The sequence below is a fragment of the Gracilinanus agilis genome, chromosome 3 (assembly GCF_016433145.1).
Source record: "Gracilinanus agilis isolate LMUSP501 chromosome 3, AgileGrace, whole genome shotgun sequence".
NCBI classification, from domain to species: domain Eukaryota; kingdom Metazoa; phylum Chordata; class Mammalia; order Didelphimorphia; family Didelphidae; genus Gracilinanus; species Gracilinanus agilis.
The window spans coordinates 463,343,328-463,360,501 of NC_058132.1; the positions used below are offsets into that span (position 1 = coordinate 463,343,328).

General features: G+C 34.9%; 1 protein-coding gene across 1 annotated transcript in view; it reads left to right on the forward strand.

The window, feature by feature from the left end:
• Positions 1-7,559: 7,559 nt before the first annotated feature.
• The window catches only part of MID1 (midline 1), a 193,239-nt gene continuing 183,624 nt past the window's right edge, over positions 7,560-17,174 (forward strand). The window contains exon 1 of the mRNA XM_044670381.1: positions 7,560-7,821. The gene's annotated coding sequence lies outside the window, so the exon portion shown is untranslated. The remainder of the gene's footprint in view (positions 7,822-17,174) is intronic.

The window sequence follows — 17,174 nt, forward strand, 5'->3', positions numbered from 1 at the left end:
GATGATTTATGTGAGTTTGTACTTTGCTAGTTTGCTGAAATTACTAGTTCAGTTAATTTGTTGAATCTCTAGGGTCTTCCATATGAATTGTATCTTTTGCTAAAAGATATCATATTCTCTTTGCCTATGCTTACTGTATTTCTTTTTCTTGTCTTTATTTAATAGTCGGTACTTTTAGCATAATTATTAAATCATAGTTATGTTATTGGATACCCTTGCTTTATCCTGATCATCCTGGAAAACCTTGTAGTTTATTGCCATTTAATATAATACTTGCTTTTGATTTTAGATAGATATTATTTACTACATTTAGGAAAGGTCTATTTATTCCAATGCATTCAAGTGATTTATGAAATGAATATTTTATTTTCAAAAGCTTTTTCTGAATCCATTGATATAGTTATGCAATTTTGATTGTTTTTATTATAAATCTGGTCTATCATGGTAATAAGTTTTCTGATATTGAACCAGTATTACATTATAAATACTATCTGGTGATAATATATAGTCTTTTTAATATATTGCTATACTTTTTTGAATGTATTTAAAATTTTTATATTGATATTGATTTATAGGTTTTTTTTTCTAAATTGCCTCTCCCCTAGTTAGAATATCAAGAAAATATTTCAGTAGCAGAAGGAATTTGGTAGCATCTTCCCAGCCTATATTTTAATATTTCATGTTCTCCTATCAATTTCATTATTGAAACCTTTAAAATCTAGTATCTGATCATGAATGACAGCCTAAAGGGATCTCTAGCATCATTTGAGATTGAGATTATGAATTACTCAAACCTTTGCCATATGCATCAGTGATCCGTGATTTCATTAGTATGGAATTACCTCCAACATTACACATAACAGCCTAACTGTAATTTAGGAAATACATCTCCAAAAGTTTCATGAGATTTACTAACTTACCCATTGATAAACAGTAGATAAATGTCAGAGACAGTACTTAAACCTTTATTTGAAAGAATGCAGTAAGGCAGAAGTTTCAGTTGACAGCAATTGATAATTGCCAACAGTAACAGATTACTTGGGTGACCATTCACTTATTTTTAGAAATAATTAAAGAAAATGTCCCCAAAGTCTTAAACTTTAATAACCTTAAACAGTGCTAAGACTTTTGGGCAGTCCTGTATATTCAAATAAGAATATGGCTACTAGAAACAATAATTATTAAATGGATAATGGAGTATAGCTAATGTCACACTAGAAAAGACTTTGAATTCTTCTGCTGACTCACTTTATGAAAAAAGAAACCAAGACTCAAAGGGGAAAAAATTACTTATTTAAGATCATACAATGATTGGAAGAAGTGGAACTAGAATCTAGGTCTCCTGATTTTCATTTGGGCACAATTTTTGTTCATTAATCAATCAATGACCAAACATTTAATACGTGCCTAATATATTCCAGGAATTATATTGGTCACTAGCAATACAAATATAGAGATAAGATAGTTCCTAATGTCAAGAAGATGACACTCTAATATTAAAGATAAGTACATAGATGACAAATAGAGAATTAATATGAATAAATACAAAGTTGTAAAGCATATGGTAGTTAGGAAAATAGATGAATATGAATGATCATCATTAAATTTATCACCAAAAAATTCTAGAGAACATTAAAAACATTCTTCTGGAAACAACTCATTATGTAATAGGCAGTAATTATTTCTATTCTATTTCTAATCTATTATAAAAATTTTATTCTGAATAAAAAGTATGAAACTGGTATTTTTTAAATTTCCAAATGACATGAGAAAAAAGGAAGATGAGATTTCCTTCTTATATGGATACAATGAATTAAAGAATCCTCTTTATTTAAGGATAACTTGCCTCTAAACAAAGTTTGTCAGGGTAATATGTGGAAGTTTGTTTTATTTCATTTTTTTCTTAAATAAAATGAGAGTTTATATATGTATGAATTTTGATATGATGTAATATCATTTCTTCCTAGACAGAAATCCATCTTTCTTTAGTTTTTATTAGCTAAGTGTAGTAAAATAAGCATTATACTTTGAGTTATAAGATAGGGTTTAAACTCCAAAGGTTATTAGCTATTCCATCATGCCAAATCATTTCATTTCTCCCAACCTTAGTTTTCTCATCTATAAAATGGGGATAATATCATTTGTTCTATTTATCTTGGACTTTATTATGAAAATGCTTTGTAAATTATAAAACATAATAAACATTTGAGATATTATTTATCATCATTGTCATTATTTTTTATTATTCACTCTTTCCACTGAAGTCCTACTATGATTCCTAATTGGGATTTAGAGGTGACACTAGGTTCTTGAATTTTTTGGCAATGTAATATAAATTCTAAAAGATCTTATCAGCTGGAAACGTTTAAAGTATGGGCCTAGAATCAGTCTGTGTGTGTAAGTTGTCTCATGTTCAGGCTAAATAGGTCTAGAGAACCATATCACCATAACTTAGCTACCAGATTTTTTTTTTTGGTCTCATAAATTTAGAAATGTCATAAATTATCATTAAAAAGGCTTCTGATCTTTATCAGTGGAAAAAAGCACCCACTCTACTGAAATTCTTTCCTTTGAAATACTGATTAATTCATGATAGTTTGCCCAATTCTTTCCACTACTCTGGGTAGTAGGAAAAAATATTTATTATAGAATCTCAGCCGGATCTCAGAGATCCACTGGTCCAAACTATATTTAAATAAGAATCTCTCTTATAATATCAAGTAACCACTGCTTAAAGACCTCTGATGAAGGGGAGCTCACTGCTTCTTAAGGCAGCCCATAACATTTTTGGACAGCCCTAATCATTAGGAATTTTTGTTGTTTTTCCTTTACCTCAAGCCTTAAATCTACCTCTGTTGCTCCTAGTTCTGACCTGTTAGACAAATTTCATCTATATGTCAGTAATTTCTGAAAAGATTATGTAGGCTGAAGAATTACTTTAGAGCCAGAAAGAGATAAAGGACACATTTTTTATCTTTTGTTTTGAGAGAAGAGAATGTAGTCTGCAAAGTATAGGCCAGTGAACTTGACTTGAATTCCTGGCCAAATTCTAGAATGTGTGATTAGTCTAGAATTATGTAAGGATCTAGAAACACATAAGGAAAAAACTATCACTTCACACAGCCCATTGATCATATAACTCGAACCAGGCAGAATGAGCAAAGAATTATTTAGCTCAAGTGTGTTGGTTTTCTTGGTCAATGATAAAATTAGGTTTCCTAAATGTTGTTCATAAGCATTAACAAAATTCTGAAGAATGAGGGCTTAGAGACTAAAGTTTCTGTCATGTAAAAGAAACTTCCTAATGTCCCACTCCATTCACAACTGTTCTTTAGAGAAAGTATACTAATGCTTGCGCTTAAGGCACTTGCATCTTGGTGACATGAACACACCAAGAGCACAAAACATGAATGTGTAATGAGGGACTTGATCCCTTTGACTTGTCCCCTCTTCTCCTCTAAGTTAGTGCAAAAGTTTTCAGGTGATAAAACCTTTTACCACAAAGGTCTTTTAAAAGGCTTCTAAAACTTAGAAAACAAATTCTTCCTCCATTTGCTCATCTCCTTCCACTACCACTTTTTTTGCAGCCTTTCATTTTTAGAAGATATTTAAAGATTTTTGAACATATTTTATTAGAATGAGGTCTTAGATTTCAGTCTACTTAATAAATCCCATTTTATTTTTAAAAATCAATCAATAAGCAACTGGAAATAACAAATAAAAAGCAAAAAATAAACTATTCCCTCAAGGAGCTTACATTTAAATAAGTCAATGAATAGATACACAAAGTAGTAGATACAACATAAATACAGAGTTAATGGAAAGTAGCTAGAAGGAAAGGCATTAGTAGCTGGAAAGACTCCTACAGATAATGATTCTGGAGTTAAGTTTTAAAGGAAGCAAGTTCATTTTCTTAAAGAAAGCTGGAGGTGCTAAGAGTCTAAGGTTAGGAGACATAGCATTCTAAGTATGGAGGATAGTCATTGTAAATGGAAAGTGACGAAGATGGAGTGTTGTGGATGAGAAACAGCATAGGCTAGTAGCTTATGTGGAAGGGAATAATTTTTTAAAAGAATGGAAAGATACAAAGATATCAGATTGCAAAGAACTTTAAATGCTAGAGAGTTTATATTTGATCCTAGAGGTACTAAAGAACCACTGTAATTTATTGAGTAGGAGGGTAACATGGTTATATCAGTGCTCTAGGAAAATCACTTTGACAGCTGTGTGAAAAATATATTTGAAAGAGGAGATACTTGAAGCAGGGAGTCCAATTAGAAGACTATTGCCATAGACCAGGTGAGAGGTAATAAGGACATGAACTAGGGTGGTGGCTATGTGAGTAGAAAAAAGAAAATGGATGTGACAGCCTATATCAGTGGTGACACACTTAAATAGAAATGGGGGCCACTAAACTGTACATAAGAATCTTCATGGGTACATATTGACCTAGAAAACTACATAATAATTAAGAAGCAGTGTGGGCTTCATTGGCATGTTTAAAACTTGTGTTCTAGAATAGTGGTTTTTGAAGTCCAGTTTGGGAACCCTTGGGGGGGGGGTCCTTGAAGCATTCTCAGTTTATCTGTAAGGTTAAAATATTTTCGTAACAATTTTTATTTCTGATATGGTGAACAGAAATAAATATAACCCATAGAAATAAATACTCTTTGGTTATGTTTGATAATTTTAAGAATATAATGGGGTCTTGAGACAAAAAAGCTTGAGAATCACTTGAGAAAGAAATGAAAAGTTATGGAAACTAATTGCATATGATCAAGAGAGAGGAGACAAGAATGATTTGTATATGTCCACTTCCAAAGAATGAACTGATAAATGGAAATAAGACATAGTTTTATATATTCATATATCTTTTTATCAAATGATGCCATCTTTAGTATATACAGGTCAGGGAGGGAGGGAGATACCTGCAAATTTTAATGTAACAAACAAATCAATAATTTTTTTAAGTAAGGAAAATAATAATAGTGAGCCATCTCGGGGCTAGATGTGTAAGTTTCATATGCTAATATCCATGGTAAACATGAGCTACATGTGATCCAGATGGGATGGTAATGAAAGATGTTGGAGTTTAAAATGGATATCTAAGCTATAGATTTTAGAGAAGAAAAAACCTCAGGACAGGCTATATAAAGGGCTGACATACTCAGCTTATTTAATAAAACAAAAACAAACATTTAAATCCAGGACAGTATAGAGGAACCTAAATTTATCAAATTGCAAGCTTATTTAGCTCTAGGGAATCAAGTAAAGTGCTGAGAAAAGGCTAATCAAGGAATTTCTGCCCTAATTTCTATCTTCTTTCAGCTGAGTTATCACCTAGTTTGTTGACTGCTGCTAATAGAACAATTTTGACTAGAAGCTAAGGGAATAGACCTGAGGTCCAAATCAAGCACTTGAATAGCTAAAGAAGTTAAAAACAAACAAGCAAACAAACAAAAATTGGATGTGGCATTGATGCATAGGAAGTTACTGGGGGTATAGTGAACTGAGCCCTCGACCTGGGGAATCAGAGTACCTTGATTCAAATCCTCCTTTTGAGGCTTATTGTTGTATTTGATCACATCTGATTCTTGGAGACCCCTTTTGCAATTTTCTTAGCAAAGATCCTGGAATGGTTTACCATTTCCTTGTCCAACTCAGTTTACAGATGAGGAAACTGAGCCAAACAGGGTTAAGTGACTTATCCAGGATCATAGAGTTAGCTTCCTGATTCCTGATTCCACTGCACCACCTAGTCAACTCTTCATGCAGTCCATTATTACCATCATACTGCCTGATCCCCATGAAGAGTCTTTCTACTACAGTTGGGTTGTATACTTTAAAGGGATGAGGATGATCGCCACAAGAGAAGGAGACTGTGGAAGAATGAGGATTTCTGTCCTTTGGGAGAGCATTAGATAGTAGTGGAAGAAAAGTACCCCAAAGAAGAACTAAACCAGGAGAGCTGTCTGTTTGGGAGCTCTCTTGGGGGAGGGGGCAACTTATTTTATCAGTTACTTTGAACCAAGAATAGGTCCCTTTTCCATGGATCAGGTCCCACCTGAAGTTATTGCTAAGCCTGAGAGCCAGGGTTTTGAGATGGAGATTGGGTGGCCCTAGAGCCTAAAGAGTTGGTGTCCTTTGCTGTAAGAACTTGCATTATAGTATGTTAGGATATGAAGTTACTCAGTTTTCAATATGCTGGGGAGTCATAACTAATTCAGTGAAATATGTCTATCAAAAATGGTATATGACATAGTGATTTTTCTTGCCGGATGAATGTCAGCAACCAAAGAAAATTTATAGTTTTAAAATTATTATTCTGAACAGGGATTTCTTTACTATTAACTGCTGCTATTGTTGTTACAGACATCAGTAAAAAACAAAAACAAAAACAAAAAACTGGGTCTCTTTAAAAAAGAATTCCACCTGTGTCATACCCAGGTTTTTTGCTTTCTGAAATCAAAACATCAGTTTCAATTAGCTTGGTATTAGCTACAGGTTGGAGAAAACTAAAACTCTAAACTGATTGTAAATAGATTAGTATGTGACTGGGAGATTATCCTTGCTTAATTCTTCCTCACTGTAGGACCAGGAGTTCTTAACCTGGGGGTCTAAAATATTATAATAGTATTTCAACATATTTGTTTTCCTTTGCAATCCCATATATTTTATTTTATGCATTTAAAAACATGCGTTCTGAGAAGAGGTCCTTAGTTTTCATTAGACTACCAAAGTGTCTAAGGCAGAAAAAAAGGGGGAATTCTTCTCACTGCTAAAGGCTCAAGTGTAGAACAAGTCCACAGGATTCATTATGAGTATACTAGAAATAAAGTTCAAAACATTTATAGGGCATTTGTAGCAGAGATAAAAAAAATTCCTTTAGAATGCCTAACAAGGCCAAATATATGTAGATTACAGATACCTCCCTAGATTAAATAGATATATTCATTTGGGAGTGAAACAAATTTCTTAGTCCTAGTTTTGCTGCATTTCAACAGATGTGTTTGCATTTTCCTTTGGATTTCATTCAGGTAAATTTCCAGTTAATCTATATGGAAATGAAGTAGAGTACTTTCTTCCCTCTTTCTATTGCTTGTTTTGTTTTAAAGTGTTATGAGTAACAACGTGATTTCCTCCTTATGGCAATGGAAGAGAAGTTAGTTCAAAACAAGGTCTCCTTTTAAAAATAATGTCCTGAGTGATGAAATCTTAACTCTTAAAAATAATTTCACACCATCTAGAATACTTGTCTTTTTTTTTATGTGTCCATTTAAAAATCAAAGATTTCATTCTGCACATCCATTTAAACTTTGAGCAGACCCTAGGTAGTTAGATAAGAGTGGAAATCATCTCTTATACCACAAATTGACTTCCTTCTTTGTAGCCTTAGACACAGTTTCCAGCTGCTTTCAGTCTTTTAAATCCTTGAAAGCTTTCCTAATCCTCATGTAGGCAGCCTTTATGTGTTATACTTCCCTCCCCTTCCTTCTGATTGGTGAAGCTATTTCATGGCCTAATTCAGCCAACTACTACATATCCGAGCCATGATTTGAAATAAGAGCCAGCCGGTCGGTTGCCTCCCTATGCCTGACTTTTAATAGGCTAGGAGAAAAGGCTGAGAAACTTGACATTGTCTTACGAAGAGTTCCGGTAGCAAAAAAGATTAAAAAAAGAAAGAAAGGAGAAAACTTGCTTGTTGTTCGCTTCAGAAACCTTTGATGGATTTTGCTGCTATTTTACGACTCTGATTTTCACTGAGTTTCAATGCTGACTGTTCCGTGCTGGATGGATGATGGGATTCCAAACATGAGGCAGGTAAGGTACATGTTGGGGAATGAATGCTCTGAGCGCGGACCGGGACATTTTGCTTCGGGAAGTTCGGGAGAACTGTCACCTTCATATCTGGCATTTCTCGTTCTCCCGTGGGAAAAGGAGTAGTTTTACTTTTTAAAAACCGGAGAATGAGGAGTTGAGAAGATTCTCTGTGACCCGCCTTTTCCAGTTTTGCCTTGATGGTAGCTTAGTAGACTTAGTGAGGACATAGAAGCTAGCTGTAAAACATGTAAATCAATTCCAGTTTGCTGCAGTCCGTGTGTATTGTGTGTGGAGGACATCTCAGGTTTCTTGACTGCATATGATGTTTCAGGTTTAGAATAAAGAAAGCTGACTATGGAGAAAAAAGAATTAACAGGAAATAATTTGAATCATTTTAGCCTTTTAAAGATGAGAACACAATATAAACCTAGTTTATGGAAATTATGAGTGAATACTTTTTTTAACCTTTTTTTAAATGCAGTTTATAAATTATGTTTAGCTTTCTGACTTATGGAAGCATTACTGAAAATAAATGGAGATCCTTAAAAGAAATAAAAAAAAAATACTTGGAGTTCTGATCTCCTAAAGGAACAGCGTCTTCCCATTGCTGTGGGGCACTGACAAAATACTTTATTAACTCAGAGGTTTATAGCTTTGCTGTTTAAAAGCAATCTGTGAAATGCAAAGCCCCCAAGGCTTATAATTTAAAATTCCAACAGAGTTATGAAAAAGTTTTGAAAATCAATGTTGAAATCTTGATATAAATGCTTTGTTTAAGGAAGAGCAAAGATACCAGTAGCTCTTTGCATGAGACTAGAATTTTGAAAATTTTGTTTTCAGTAGAGTTGGGTGGGAAAAGTTTGCACCTGCAGTGAAACCAGAACTCTTCATCTTTTTCTTTTACCTTGTTTGAAGATATTTTGATTTGGTTTGCTGAAACAATTTGCATTAAGTGCAAGGAATTTTTTTGTTTACTTTGCTGGCTGATAGTTCCTTAAACTTACTTCATTTTTTTCAAAAGCCATAAAGACTTAGTCAAGGAAGGCAGTTCTCCATTTAATTATTATATTGGTAGTTATTGTTAGGACATTTGCTTTTACCACATCAAAAAATGTACTATGAATAAATGGGTTCTTGACACGTTTGGGCTGAGTAGAGGAAAACACATTTCAGTCTAGAAAGTGACATGTGTTCTGAGTGGGTGGTTCTGGGTGGAATTCATTGTCTTGAAATTAAAAGAATTTTATTTTTATATAGTACAGTCAGAAGATAATAGGGAAAGAAAGCTCAACATAAAGGGATGTTGAGGGGGAAAAAAAGTTAAGTTCTTAGTAAAAAAAAAAAAAAACCAAAAAAGTTATCTGATGCCGTGTGGCTGCCACCTGTCCCCTTCTTGTTGTATGATCTCCTCACTCTTCACAATACTATCCCCTATCTAGTTCTCCTGGGTGACTAGTGAGCTCTGTGCTTGAGGCTAAGTGACAAGCCATCTATCCAAAGGTTGGGGAAGTTTTTTGAGTAGGTATGCTCAGCTGGTCCTTTTAATCTCTATCTCTACCCAATTGGAAGAGACTTTGAAGTCAGGTCTTCCTGATTTTTCAGAGTTAAGTCATAAGGTAGGTTTGGTAGGTGGAAAAAAGGAGTAAAATGGGCAGAGTCAGGATGAGAATTGGCAGGAAACACTGACTCTTGAGCCTTGGAAATTTTCTGTACACAACGTTCAGACGATAGGTTGGAGCAGAATCCAGGTACTTGGAAACTGAGGTGATAGAGAGCTATTGGCATGGATTAATCCTATTTTTTTCATTTTAATTTCTCCAAAGGAAAATGATCATGAGGACAAGGCATGTCCCATTGTGTCCACCAGTCAATTTGTCATCGTAGGCCCTCAGCAATAGCTGGATTTGCAGGGTTAACTATCAAACAGGTCTGTGTGTCATCAGCTTAGCAATGAAATTCAATATCATGCTGATGAATGATCTGTCCCAGAGGCTGAACAAATGCTGAACAATAGTGTGTGGGCTCAGAATAGACTGCTGCAATAGACTATCCTCAATAGCAGACTAGAAATTGCCAGCAGAAATAGAAAGCTGCTTGTCAAAATGATAAGATTCAAATGGTGTTGGGCTCTGCCAGGATGGCAGACTTGAAGTGAGTAGGAGGCACCATTCCTTAAAGTTTCTATAGGTTGTGCTGGTAGCAGCCCAAAGAAAAGTATTAAACCTGATGCTTCTTTATCAAGAAGTGATTTCCAATTAAGGTCAGATATTCCTATTCTGATTAGAAAGAGCAAACTTGTCTGAAACTTCTCAGAAAATAAAATGCCCAATTCCCAGGCAAATACTTGAGCTACAACCACCTGTTCAGAAACCTTGGCCAAAAACAACAGGTTTGGCATTTGGCAGCCTTGTAACTCTAGGGATGTTCCCCAAACAGTGAAATATCTTTTGTCCCCAAAGATGGGAACAAATGTCCCCTTCTCTAGCTAAAAATATTTTCAGATACAACTGGTCAGTTGGTGGGCTTAAGCTCTGAAGAAAATTCTTTTTTAAAGACTGAGACTTTCAACTTCATCTTAGCAAATAGACTGTATTAAATTACCTTAAAAAATCTGGAGAGACCAAAAGGGGTGGGATTCAAAATTTGAGCACCACCTAAATTCTCCCAGGGTAGGAGATCCTGCTATTATTAAGGAAGCTGTGGCTCAGTGTGATTAGCCTGTTTTGCATTCTTTGGGTTGGTATTAACATGCCCGAGGGCATCTGGTTTAATAATGAACGTCTTTGTATTAATCTTTCCTCTGAGGATTAGAAAGTGCTTTACAAACATGATCTATTTATTCACTAGCACATCCCTAAGAGAAGTAGGTGGCAAATATGATCCCATTGGACAAATGGTGAGACTGGAACAGTGAGGTTAAGTACAAAGATATACAGGGAGTTAGTGGCAAAAGCAGGAATGTCCAGGGCTGCTGGAGCCACCAGAGCTAAGCTGCCTTCCTAGACTTAGCCTCCCAAAGACTGTTGTAGGGATTAAAGGAGATCTAGTCCTATCTGAAATAAGTGCCCATAAGCAAATCTCATGGTTTAAAGAAGTGCAGTTGGAGATGGAATTATATGATAGGACTCAAGTTGAAGGTAAAGTTTTAAAACTCAGTGGACAATATTTCTGTGCTCGTTTGTTAGAGATATGAGATCATACAACTTTTATGCCATTTTTATACAAAGAAAACTAAGTAACTGGAATTGTAGATATGCAATGCATTTGAAAAACAGACTCTTTACATGCAGATGTTAAAGTTTCTGCACATGGTTCGTATATTCCAACTTCTTTAGCATACTTTTAACTTCTTAATTTCTTCCTTGCCCTCACTGTTTCTGGATACATTACAGCCACAAGCCTCCCTTCCCCCCATAAGCTTAGAAATCCTTATTTTGTCATTTTTTCCTTCTTTAAACTATTATTTTGTCATTTCCCCCCCTTCTTTAAACTATTTTTGAGATGGCCTTTGTGGATTTTATCTTACTTTGTGCACTTTATTATGTTTTTTAGAATATGGAGTCCATAAGCTACAAATAAAGTTAATGAGTAGCTGTGTATTTCTAAGTAGACAGTCTAACAAGTTTGGGGAATATGTGTATATGTGTGTTGTCTGCTTGCTTTGATCACTTGTGTGGTAAATAGACATGCAGGGTAACTATGGCAACCTGTGCTGTAGGTTTGTGAGAACAGAGGGAACTCAGTTAATGGACAAAGGATAGTTTGTTAGAATAGTTGGTTATGATTAGAGAAAGGTGGCACCAATCAGGGCACTTTAGATGCACATGTCTTGAATAACACAATCCAAGTGATTTTACATTGTCTGTAGCTGTCAGAGAACAGGTAACTAAAATGATTCGATTTTATTTCATTTTTAAAATACAGGAGCATTTTTTTCAAAGTGAATTGAGAAATTTAAATTTTATTTAGAATTTTTGAAGCTAAACTTGATTTGCTTTTTAAAGAAAAAAGTAAATGGGATATTTTAAAAATTCCTTTAATGTTCCTTTATCTTTAAGTTTCTGGAATTTTAAAAGACTGAAAAACAAACCCCAGACCTTGATGACTGGTAGACATGTATTTCATCTATCTACCTATAGAGGTCAGGCTTGAAGTTTATATGATGAAATGCTGGGCACAGGGCTTCTCTTGAATGGCTAAAAGACAGGTTTAGGTTGATTTGTTTTCTGTTTAGAACAATTAATTATCACATCTTTAACCTTGAAGTAAAGCTATTATGAAATTAGGTTCCTTCTGGGAACAGGATATCAAGTTTGATCTAGATTAGGAAGAGGGAAGTGAGGCATTCTAATCTATGACTTTGGGAAGTTTATCCTTTCTGTCTGTCTCCTTGCCAAGAGTCTTTATTTCATGTAGAGCTTTTCTCAAGGGGATTAGATCTAGAACTCCTTTTCCTTGGCTGTTATTTTGTGAACTGGTCATTTCTGAGATCTCTCAGAAGTAAGAAGGGGAGACAGTGTTTGAAACACATTGAGAACTGCAAATCCCCTTTTCAGCCTTCCCTTCCTGCTGATCATCTTTCTCCAAAGAAACTGTGTTGCCCTGATACAATTTTAAGAAAGGTAATGGCCTGCTGAAGGTCAGAGAGGGTTAAGGCACCTACCAAAGGTTGAGAGTTAGGGTTAGGATGAAAGGTCAAGGGGACTTTGGGATATCAAGGATACTAAATTTTAGTGATCACTTAGAAGAGTCTGTTCTGATTTAGTCTATGGGAGAAAAGGATAAGAAAAATAAATAGAGGAGAGGTAGTATGATGTAAACCTCAGTAAAAAAACACTATGAAAGCAGGCACTGAGGTAATTTTTGTACTTGTATCCCAATTCTTATACCCATTATAGAAAAGCCACTTAATAAGTATTTGTCAAATGGAATTAAATTGATGGTGTATAAGGAAATGAACTTTTGGAAGTTTACTCAACTTCAAAAGTTTTTAAAGTATTATGCAAATTGCAGGGTAATGTTTTAGATTTAGTTAAAGTAGAGTTTGTTGTACTTCAAAACTTTTATTATGATTTATATAAAATAATAATTGCATACTAATATTGATGAGAATTTCACTTATACTGAACTCACAATAAACTCAAGAAGGTTTTGGAAGCTATAGATTTTTTCCCTTTGACCAAAAGTCAAAGATACCCATTTGTCAAGAAGTGTTGCCTTGAAAATAATACATCATCATTGTCATTAAATATTCCAAAGTGTGGATCACTGTTCAATCAGAATGAAATATAGCCTATGTCCTCAGAGTTCTCAAATCTAAACTTATATGCTATTTATGCATTTCACATAGTCATTGAATCATAGCTTGAAGGCACTTCAGCAACCATCTAGTCTAATCTACAGTTGAAAAAGATTTCCTTTCCTTACATGATCAACAAGTAGTTACTTTGCTTTACTGAAAGGTCACCATAGAAGAACTAACTTCCATGGCAGCTCATTTCCCTTTTTGAGTAGCTTTAACTGCTAGAAAATCTCGTTTGCCATCAAGCATAATTTGACCCTTCACAGCCTCTACTGTTTCTACTTGCTGTCATTGAGGATCAAGTAGAACAAGTCTTTTTCCTTTCATGTAACAGTCCTTCAAAGCCTTAATGATAGCTATCATCTCACCCTAATTCTTCTTTTCCCCAGGCTAACCACAGTAAATTCTTCTTATGGCATGAACCTGAACCCTTCACCATCCTGATTGCCATCTTTGAGATGCTCTCCAGCTTAAATGCCTTTAACATATGGTACCTAGAATGAAATGAAAAACTACTGATTTATTTTGAACTGAACAGAATACAGTAGTCTAGTCATTTCCCTAATTCTGTCCACTCTTCCTCTCTGAACCATAAAGTGGACTATTTTAGATTTCTTGGCTGCTATGTTGTAGTGTTGATTCTTTTTTTTAAACATTTATTAATATTCATTTTTAACATGGTTACATGCTTCATGCCCCTTCTTTCCCCTTCACCCCCCGCTCTCCCCCCACCCATGGCCGAAGCACATTTCCACTGGTTGTAACATGTGTCCTTGTTCAGGGCCTATTTCTAAATTGTTGGTAGTTGCATTGGTGTGGTAGTTTCGAGTCCACATCCCCAATCATATCCTCCTCAGTCCATGCGTTCCAGCAATTGTTTATCTTCTATGTTTCCTCTCCTGCAGTCCTTCCTCTGAATGTGGGTAGCATCTTTACCATAAATCCCTGAGAATTGTCCTGGGTCATTGCATTGCTGCTGGTACAGAAGCCCATTACATTCGATTTTACCACAGTATATCAGTCTCTGTGTACAGTGTTCTTCTGGCTCTGCTCCTTTCACTCTGCATCAGTTCCTGGAGGTCTTTCCAGTTCACATGGAACTCCTTTGCAGTATTGATTCTTTACTGAGCTTGTAGTCTACTGACACTGCAAGATCTTTTAAAAAATATTTTAATGAACTTGACAGATATGAATAATATAAAAACCTCACATATGATGTTGTGCTTTATTGTTTGCAAAGTGCCATACATGTTATCTCATTTGATAACAAATATAAACATTTTCACATAAAAACCCCAAAAATTGTTAGTACATGAAACTGAATCTACAGTTATGTATATACAGCTATGTTTAAAATATATATTGTTTTAAATGGTACTACAAAACTTCCTAGCTTGTCTTGTCTCTGTCTCCTTCTGAACTTTTTTTCTGCTCTTTTCTGTGTATTTTTAAAAAATATTTCATTGAAACTCTACTTTTCTACTTTCTTGGCATTAATATCATTCTTCTCCCTCCCCATCACCAATAAAATACAATAAAGGCCTAAGTTGGCCATCGCCTCTCTCAAAAGTGGGGGAATCACAATTCATCATCACTCTTCTGGTATGGTGATTTGCCATCACATTGTTCAGACTTCTAAAGTTGTTTTCCTTTGCAAATTATCGTTCTATTTTTTCTTATTTCATTCTCTTTCAGTCATAGAATCTTTCCCATATTTCTCTGAATCCATACCTTTCATTATTGCTTATGACATAATACTATTCTGTTACTTTCATAAACTGTAATCTAATCATTCATTTATTGATACTCATCTTGTTTCCAGCTCTTTTATATGACAGAAAGTGCTACTATAAATATCTTTTGTATACATTTCTTCTTCCCTACTTCCTGTGACCTCTCTGGTATATATGCATTGTAGTGGTATTCCTGGGTCAGTTGGTACTCATAGTTGTTTAATGACCCTGGGCAAGTCACTTGACCCCCCAATGTCTAGCCCCATGATGGCAAACCTATGACACACATGTCAGCACTGACATGTGTAGCCATTTTTTTAAAACCCTTGTACTTCGGTGTATTGTCTCATAGGTGGAAGAGTGGTAAGGGTGGGCAATGGGGGTCAAGTGACTTGCCCAGGGTCACACAGCTGGGAAGTGGCTGAGGCTGGGTTTGAACCTAGGACCTCCTGTCTCTAAGCCTGACTCTCACTCCACTGAGCTACCCAGCTGCCCCCTATGCTTGTTTTTTTTTTTTTGTCGAATTTTGACACATCAAGCTCAAAAGGTTGCCCATCACTGGCCTAGCCCTTACCACTCTTCTGTCTTGGAACCAATACCTAGTATTGATTTTAAGACAGAATGTAAGGGTTTAAAAATAAATAATTAAGATGATGATGATGATGATGATGATGAAGAACATGACCATTACTTATCTAATGCTTTAAAGTTTGTAATATCTCACTTTATGCTCACAGCATCCAAGCAGGTAGATGCTTTTATTATACCTATTCTACAGATGAGAAAAATGGGGCAGAGAGGTCAATTGACTTGCCTAGGGTGACACTGCCAGTAAGTGTCTGAGGCTGGATTCAAATTCAGGTCTTCTGGATTCCAATTCCTGAGACATGGTGAAGTTTGGGAATTGGGATGAAACCTATGAGTGAATCATAGCTCTGGAAGAGTATAATTTATTCACAACCCCATTATCTCTGTTTTAGTGTTCTATCCTTTTCCAGTTCTTCCAGCAATCGTCTTTTTTTTTTGTTTTTGTCATCTGCCAATCTGATAGGTGTGAAATGGAACTTCAGAGTTGCATTAATTTATATTTATCTTAATATTAGTGACTCAAAGTCTTTTTCTTTCATATGGTTGTTGATAACATGTACTTCTCATATGTGCCTCTTCATTTTCTTTTATCACTTGAGTATTTGGGAATGACTCTTTTCTGGTAATGGATCTCATTCCACCTAATCACAATGATAGCCTTGATGCAAAAATTGCCTCCTTGCATTAGGATCCCTAGATTATCATGCTTGTTATTCAGTATTTTGTACAATTATTTCTAGAAACATGAACCCATTTTAATGACTTTTTTCACTAATTTTGTGTACTGTGAATTTTAGGTATACATTGATCTACTCTACTTTAGATATCTACTACTTTAGATACGATGGTATCTAAAGCTCTGAATAACCTGAGACTTGAAAAGGAAGTATAGGACAATAAAAAGATAATTTAAAAAATCTGAGGAAAGATTTCAAAGAGGAGATAAGACTTTGCTTGAGGTTGATTGGATGTTGAGAACTGGCCACAGAGAGAAACCTTTTTGAATTTTTTCTTTCAATTTTCTCTAAAAGAAAATGACTTTTATGTGGGAAATAACAGAACAGAAACAACTAACATGAAATAGATATCCAAGATGAGTAAAGATTTAGTAAAAGGCTATCTTCATGAATTCAAGACGCCTAACTCTGTGCTACTGGGATGGAAAGAATGTGATTGCTGAGACCTTGTTAAGGTTATTTAAAAGGTCATGAAAAATGGAAGAGACATGACAATACCAGAGATGGGAAAATGTTTTCCCAATCAAAAAAGAGAAAAGAACAAAGGCTACAAACTATAAGCCAGTGAGGTTGACTTTAATTTCTAGGAAAATTCAAAAACAGATCATGAGATAGATGAATCAGTGATTAAAAAGAACCAGCATGACTTTATCAAGAACAGGTCATGCCATACTAACCTCATTCCCTTTTTTGACAGAATGACTAAATTAGTAGAAGAGAGTAATGCTGTGAATATAGTTTATGTAGATTTTAGCAAAGCTTTCAATAAAGTATTTCACATGATTTTTATGGAGAAGATGGAAAAAGATGGATTAGGTGAAGATAAGCAGATTCACAACTGACTATAAAGCTAAACTATAAAAATAAGTTTGTGTTTCATTGTCAGTGTGGCAGGAGATTTCTAATGGAATACTCCAGGGATATGTATTTAGCCCTATGCTATTTAACATTTATGTCATTGACTTAGATAAGAGTTTATATGGTAAGCTCATC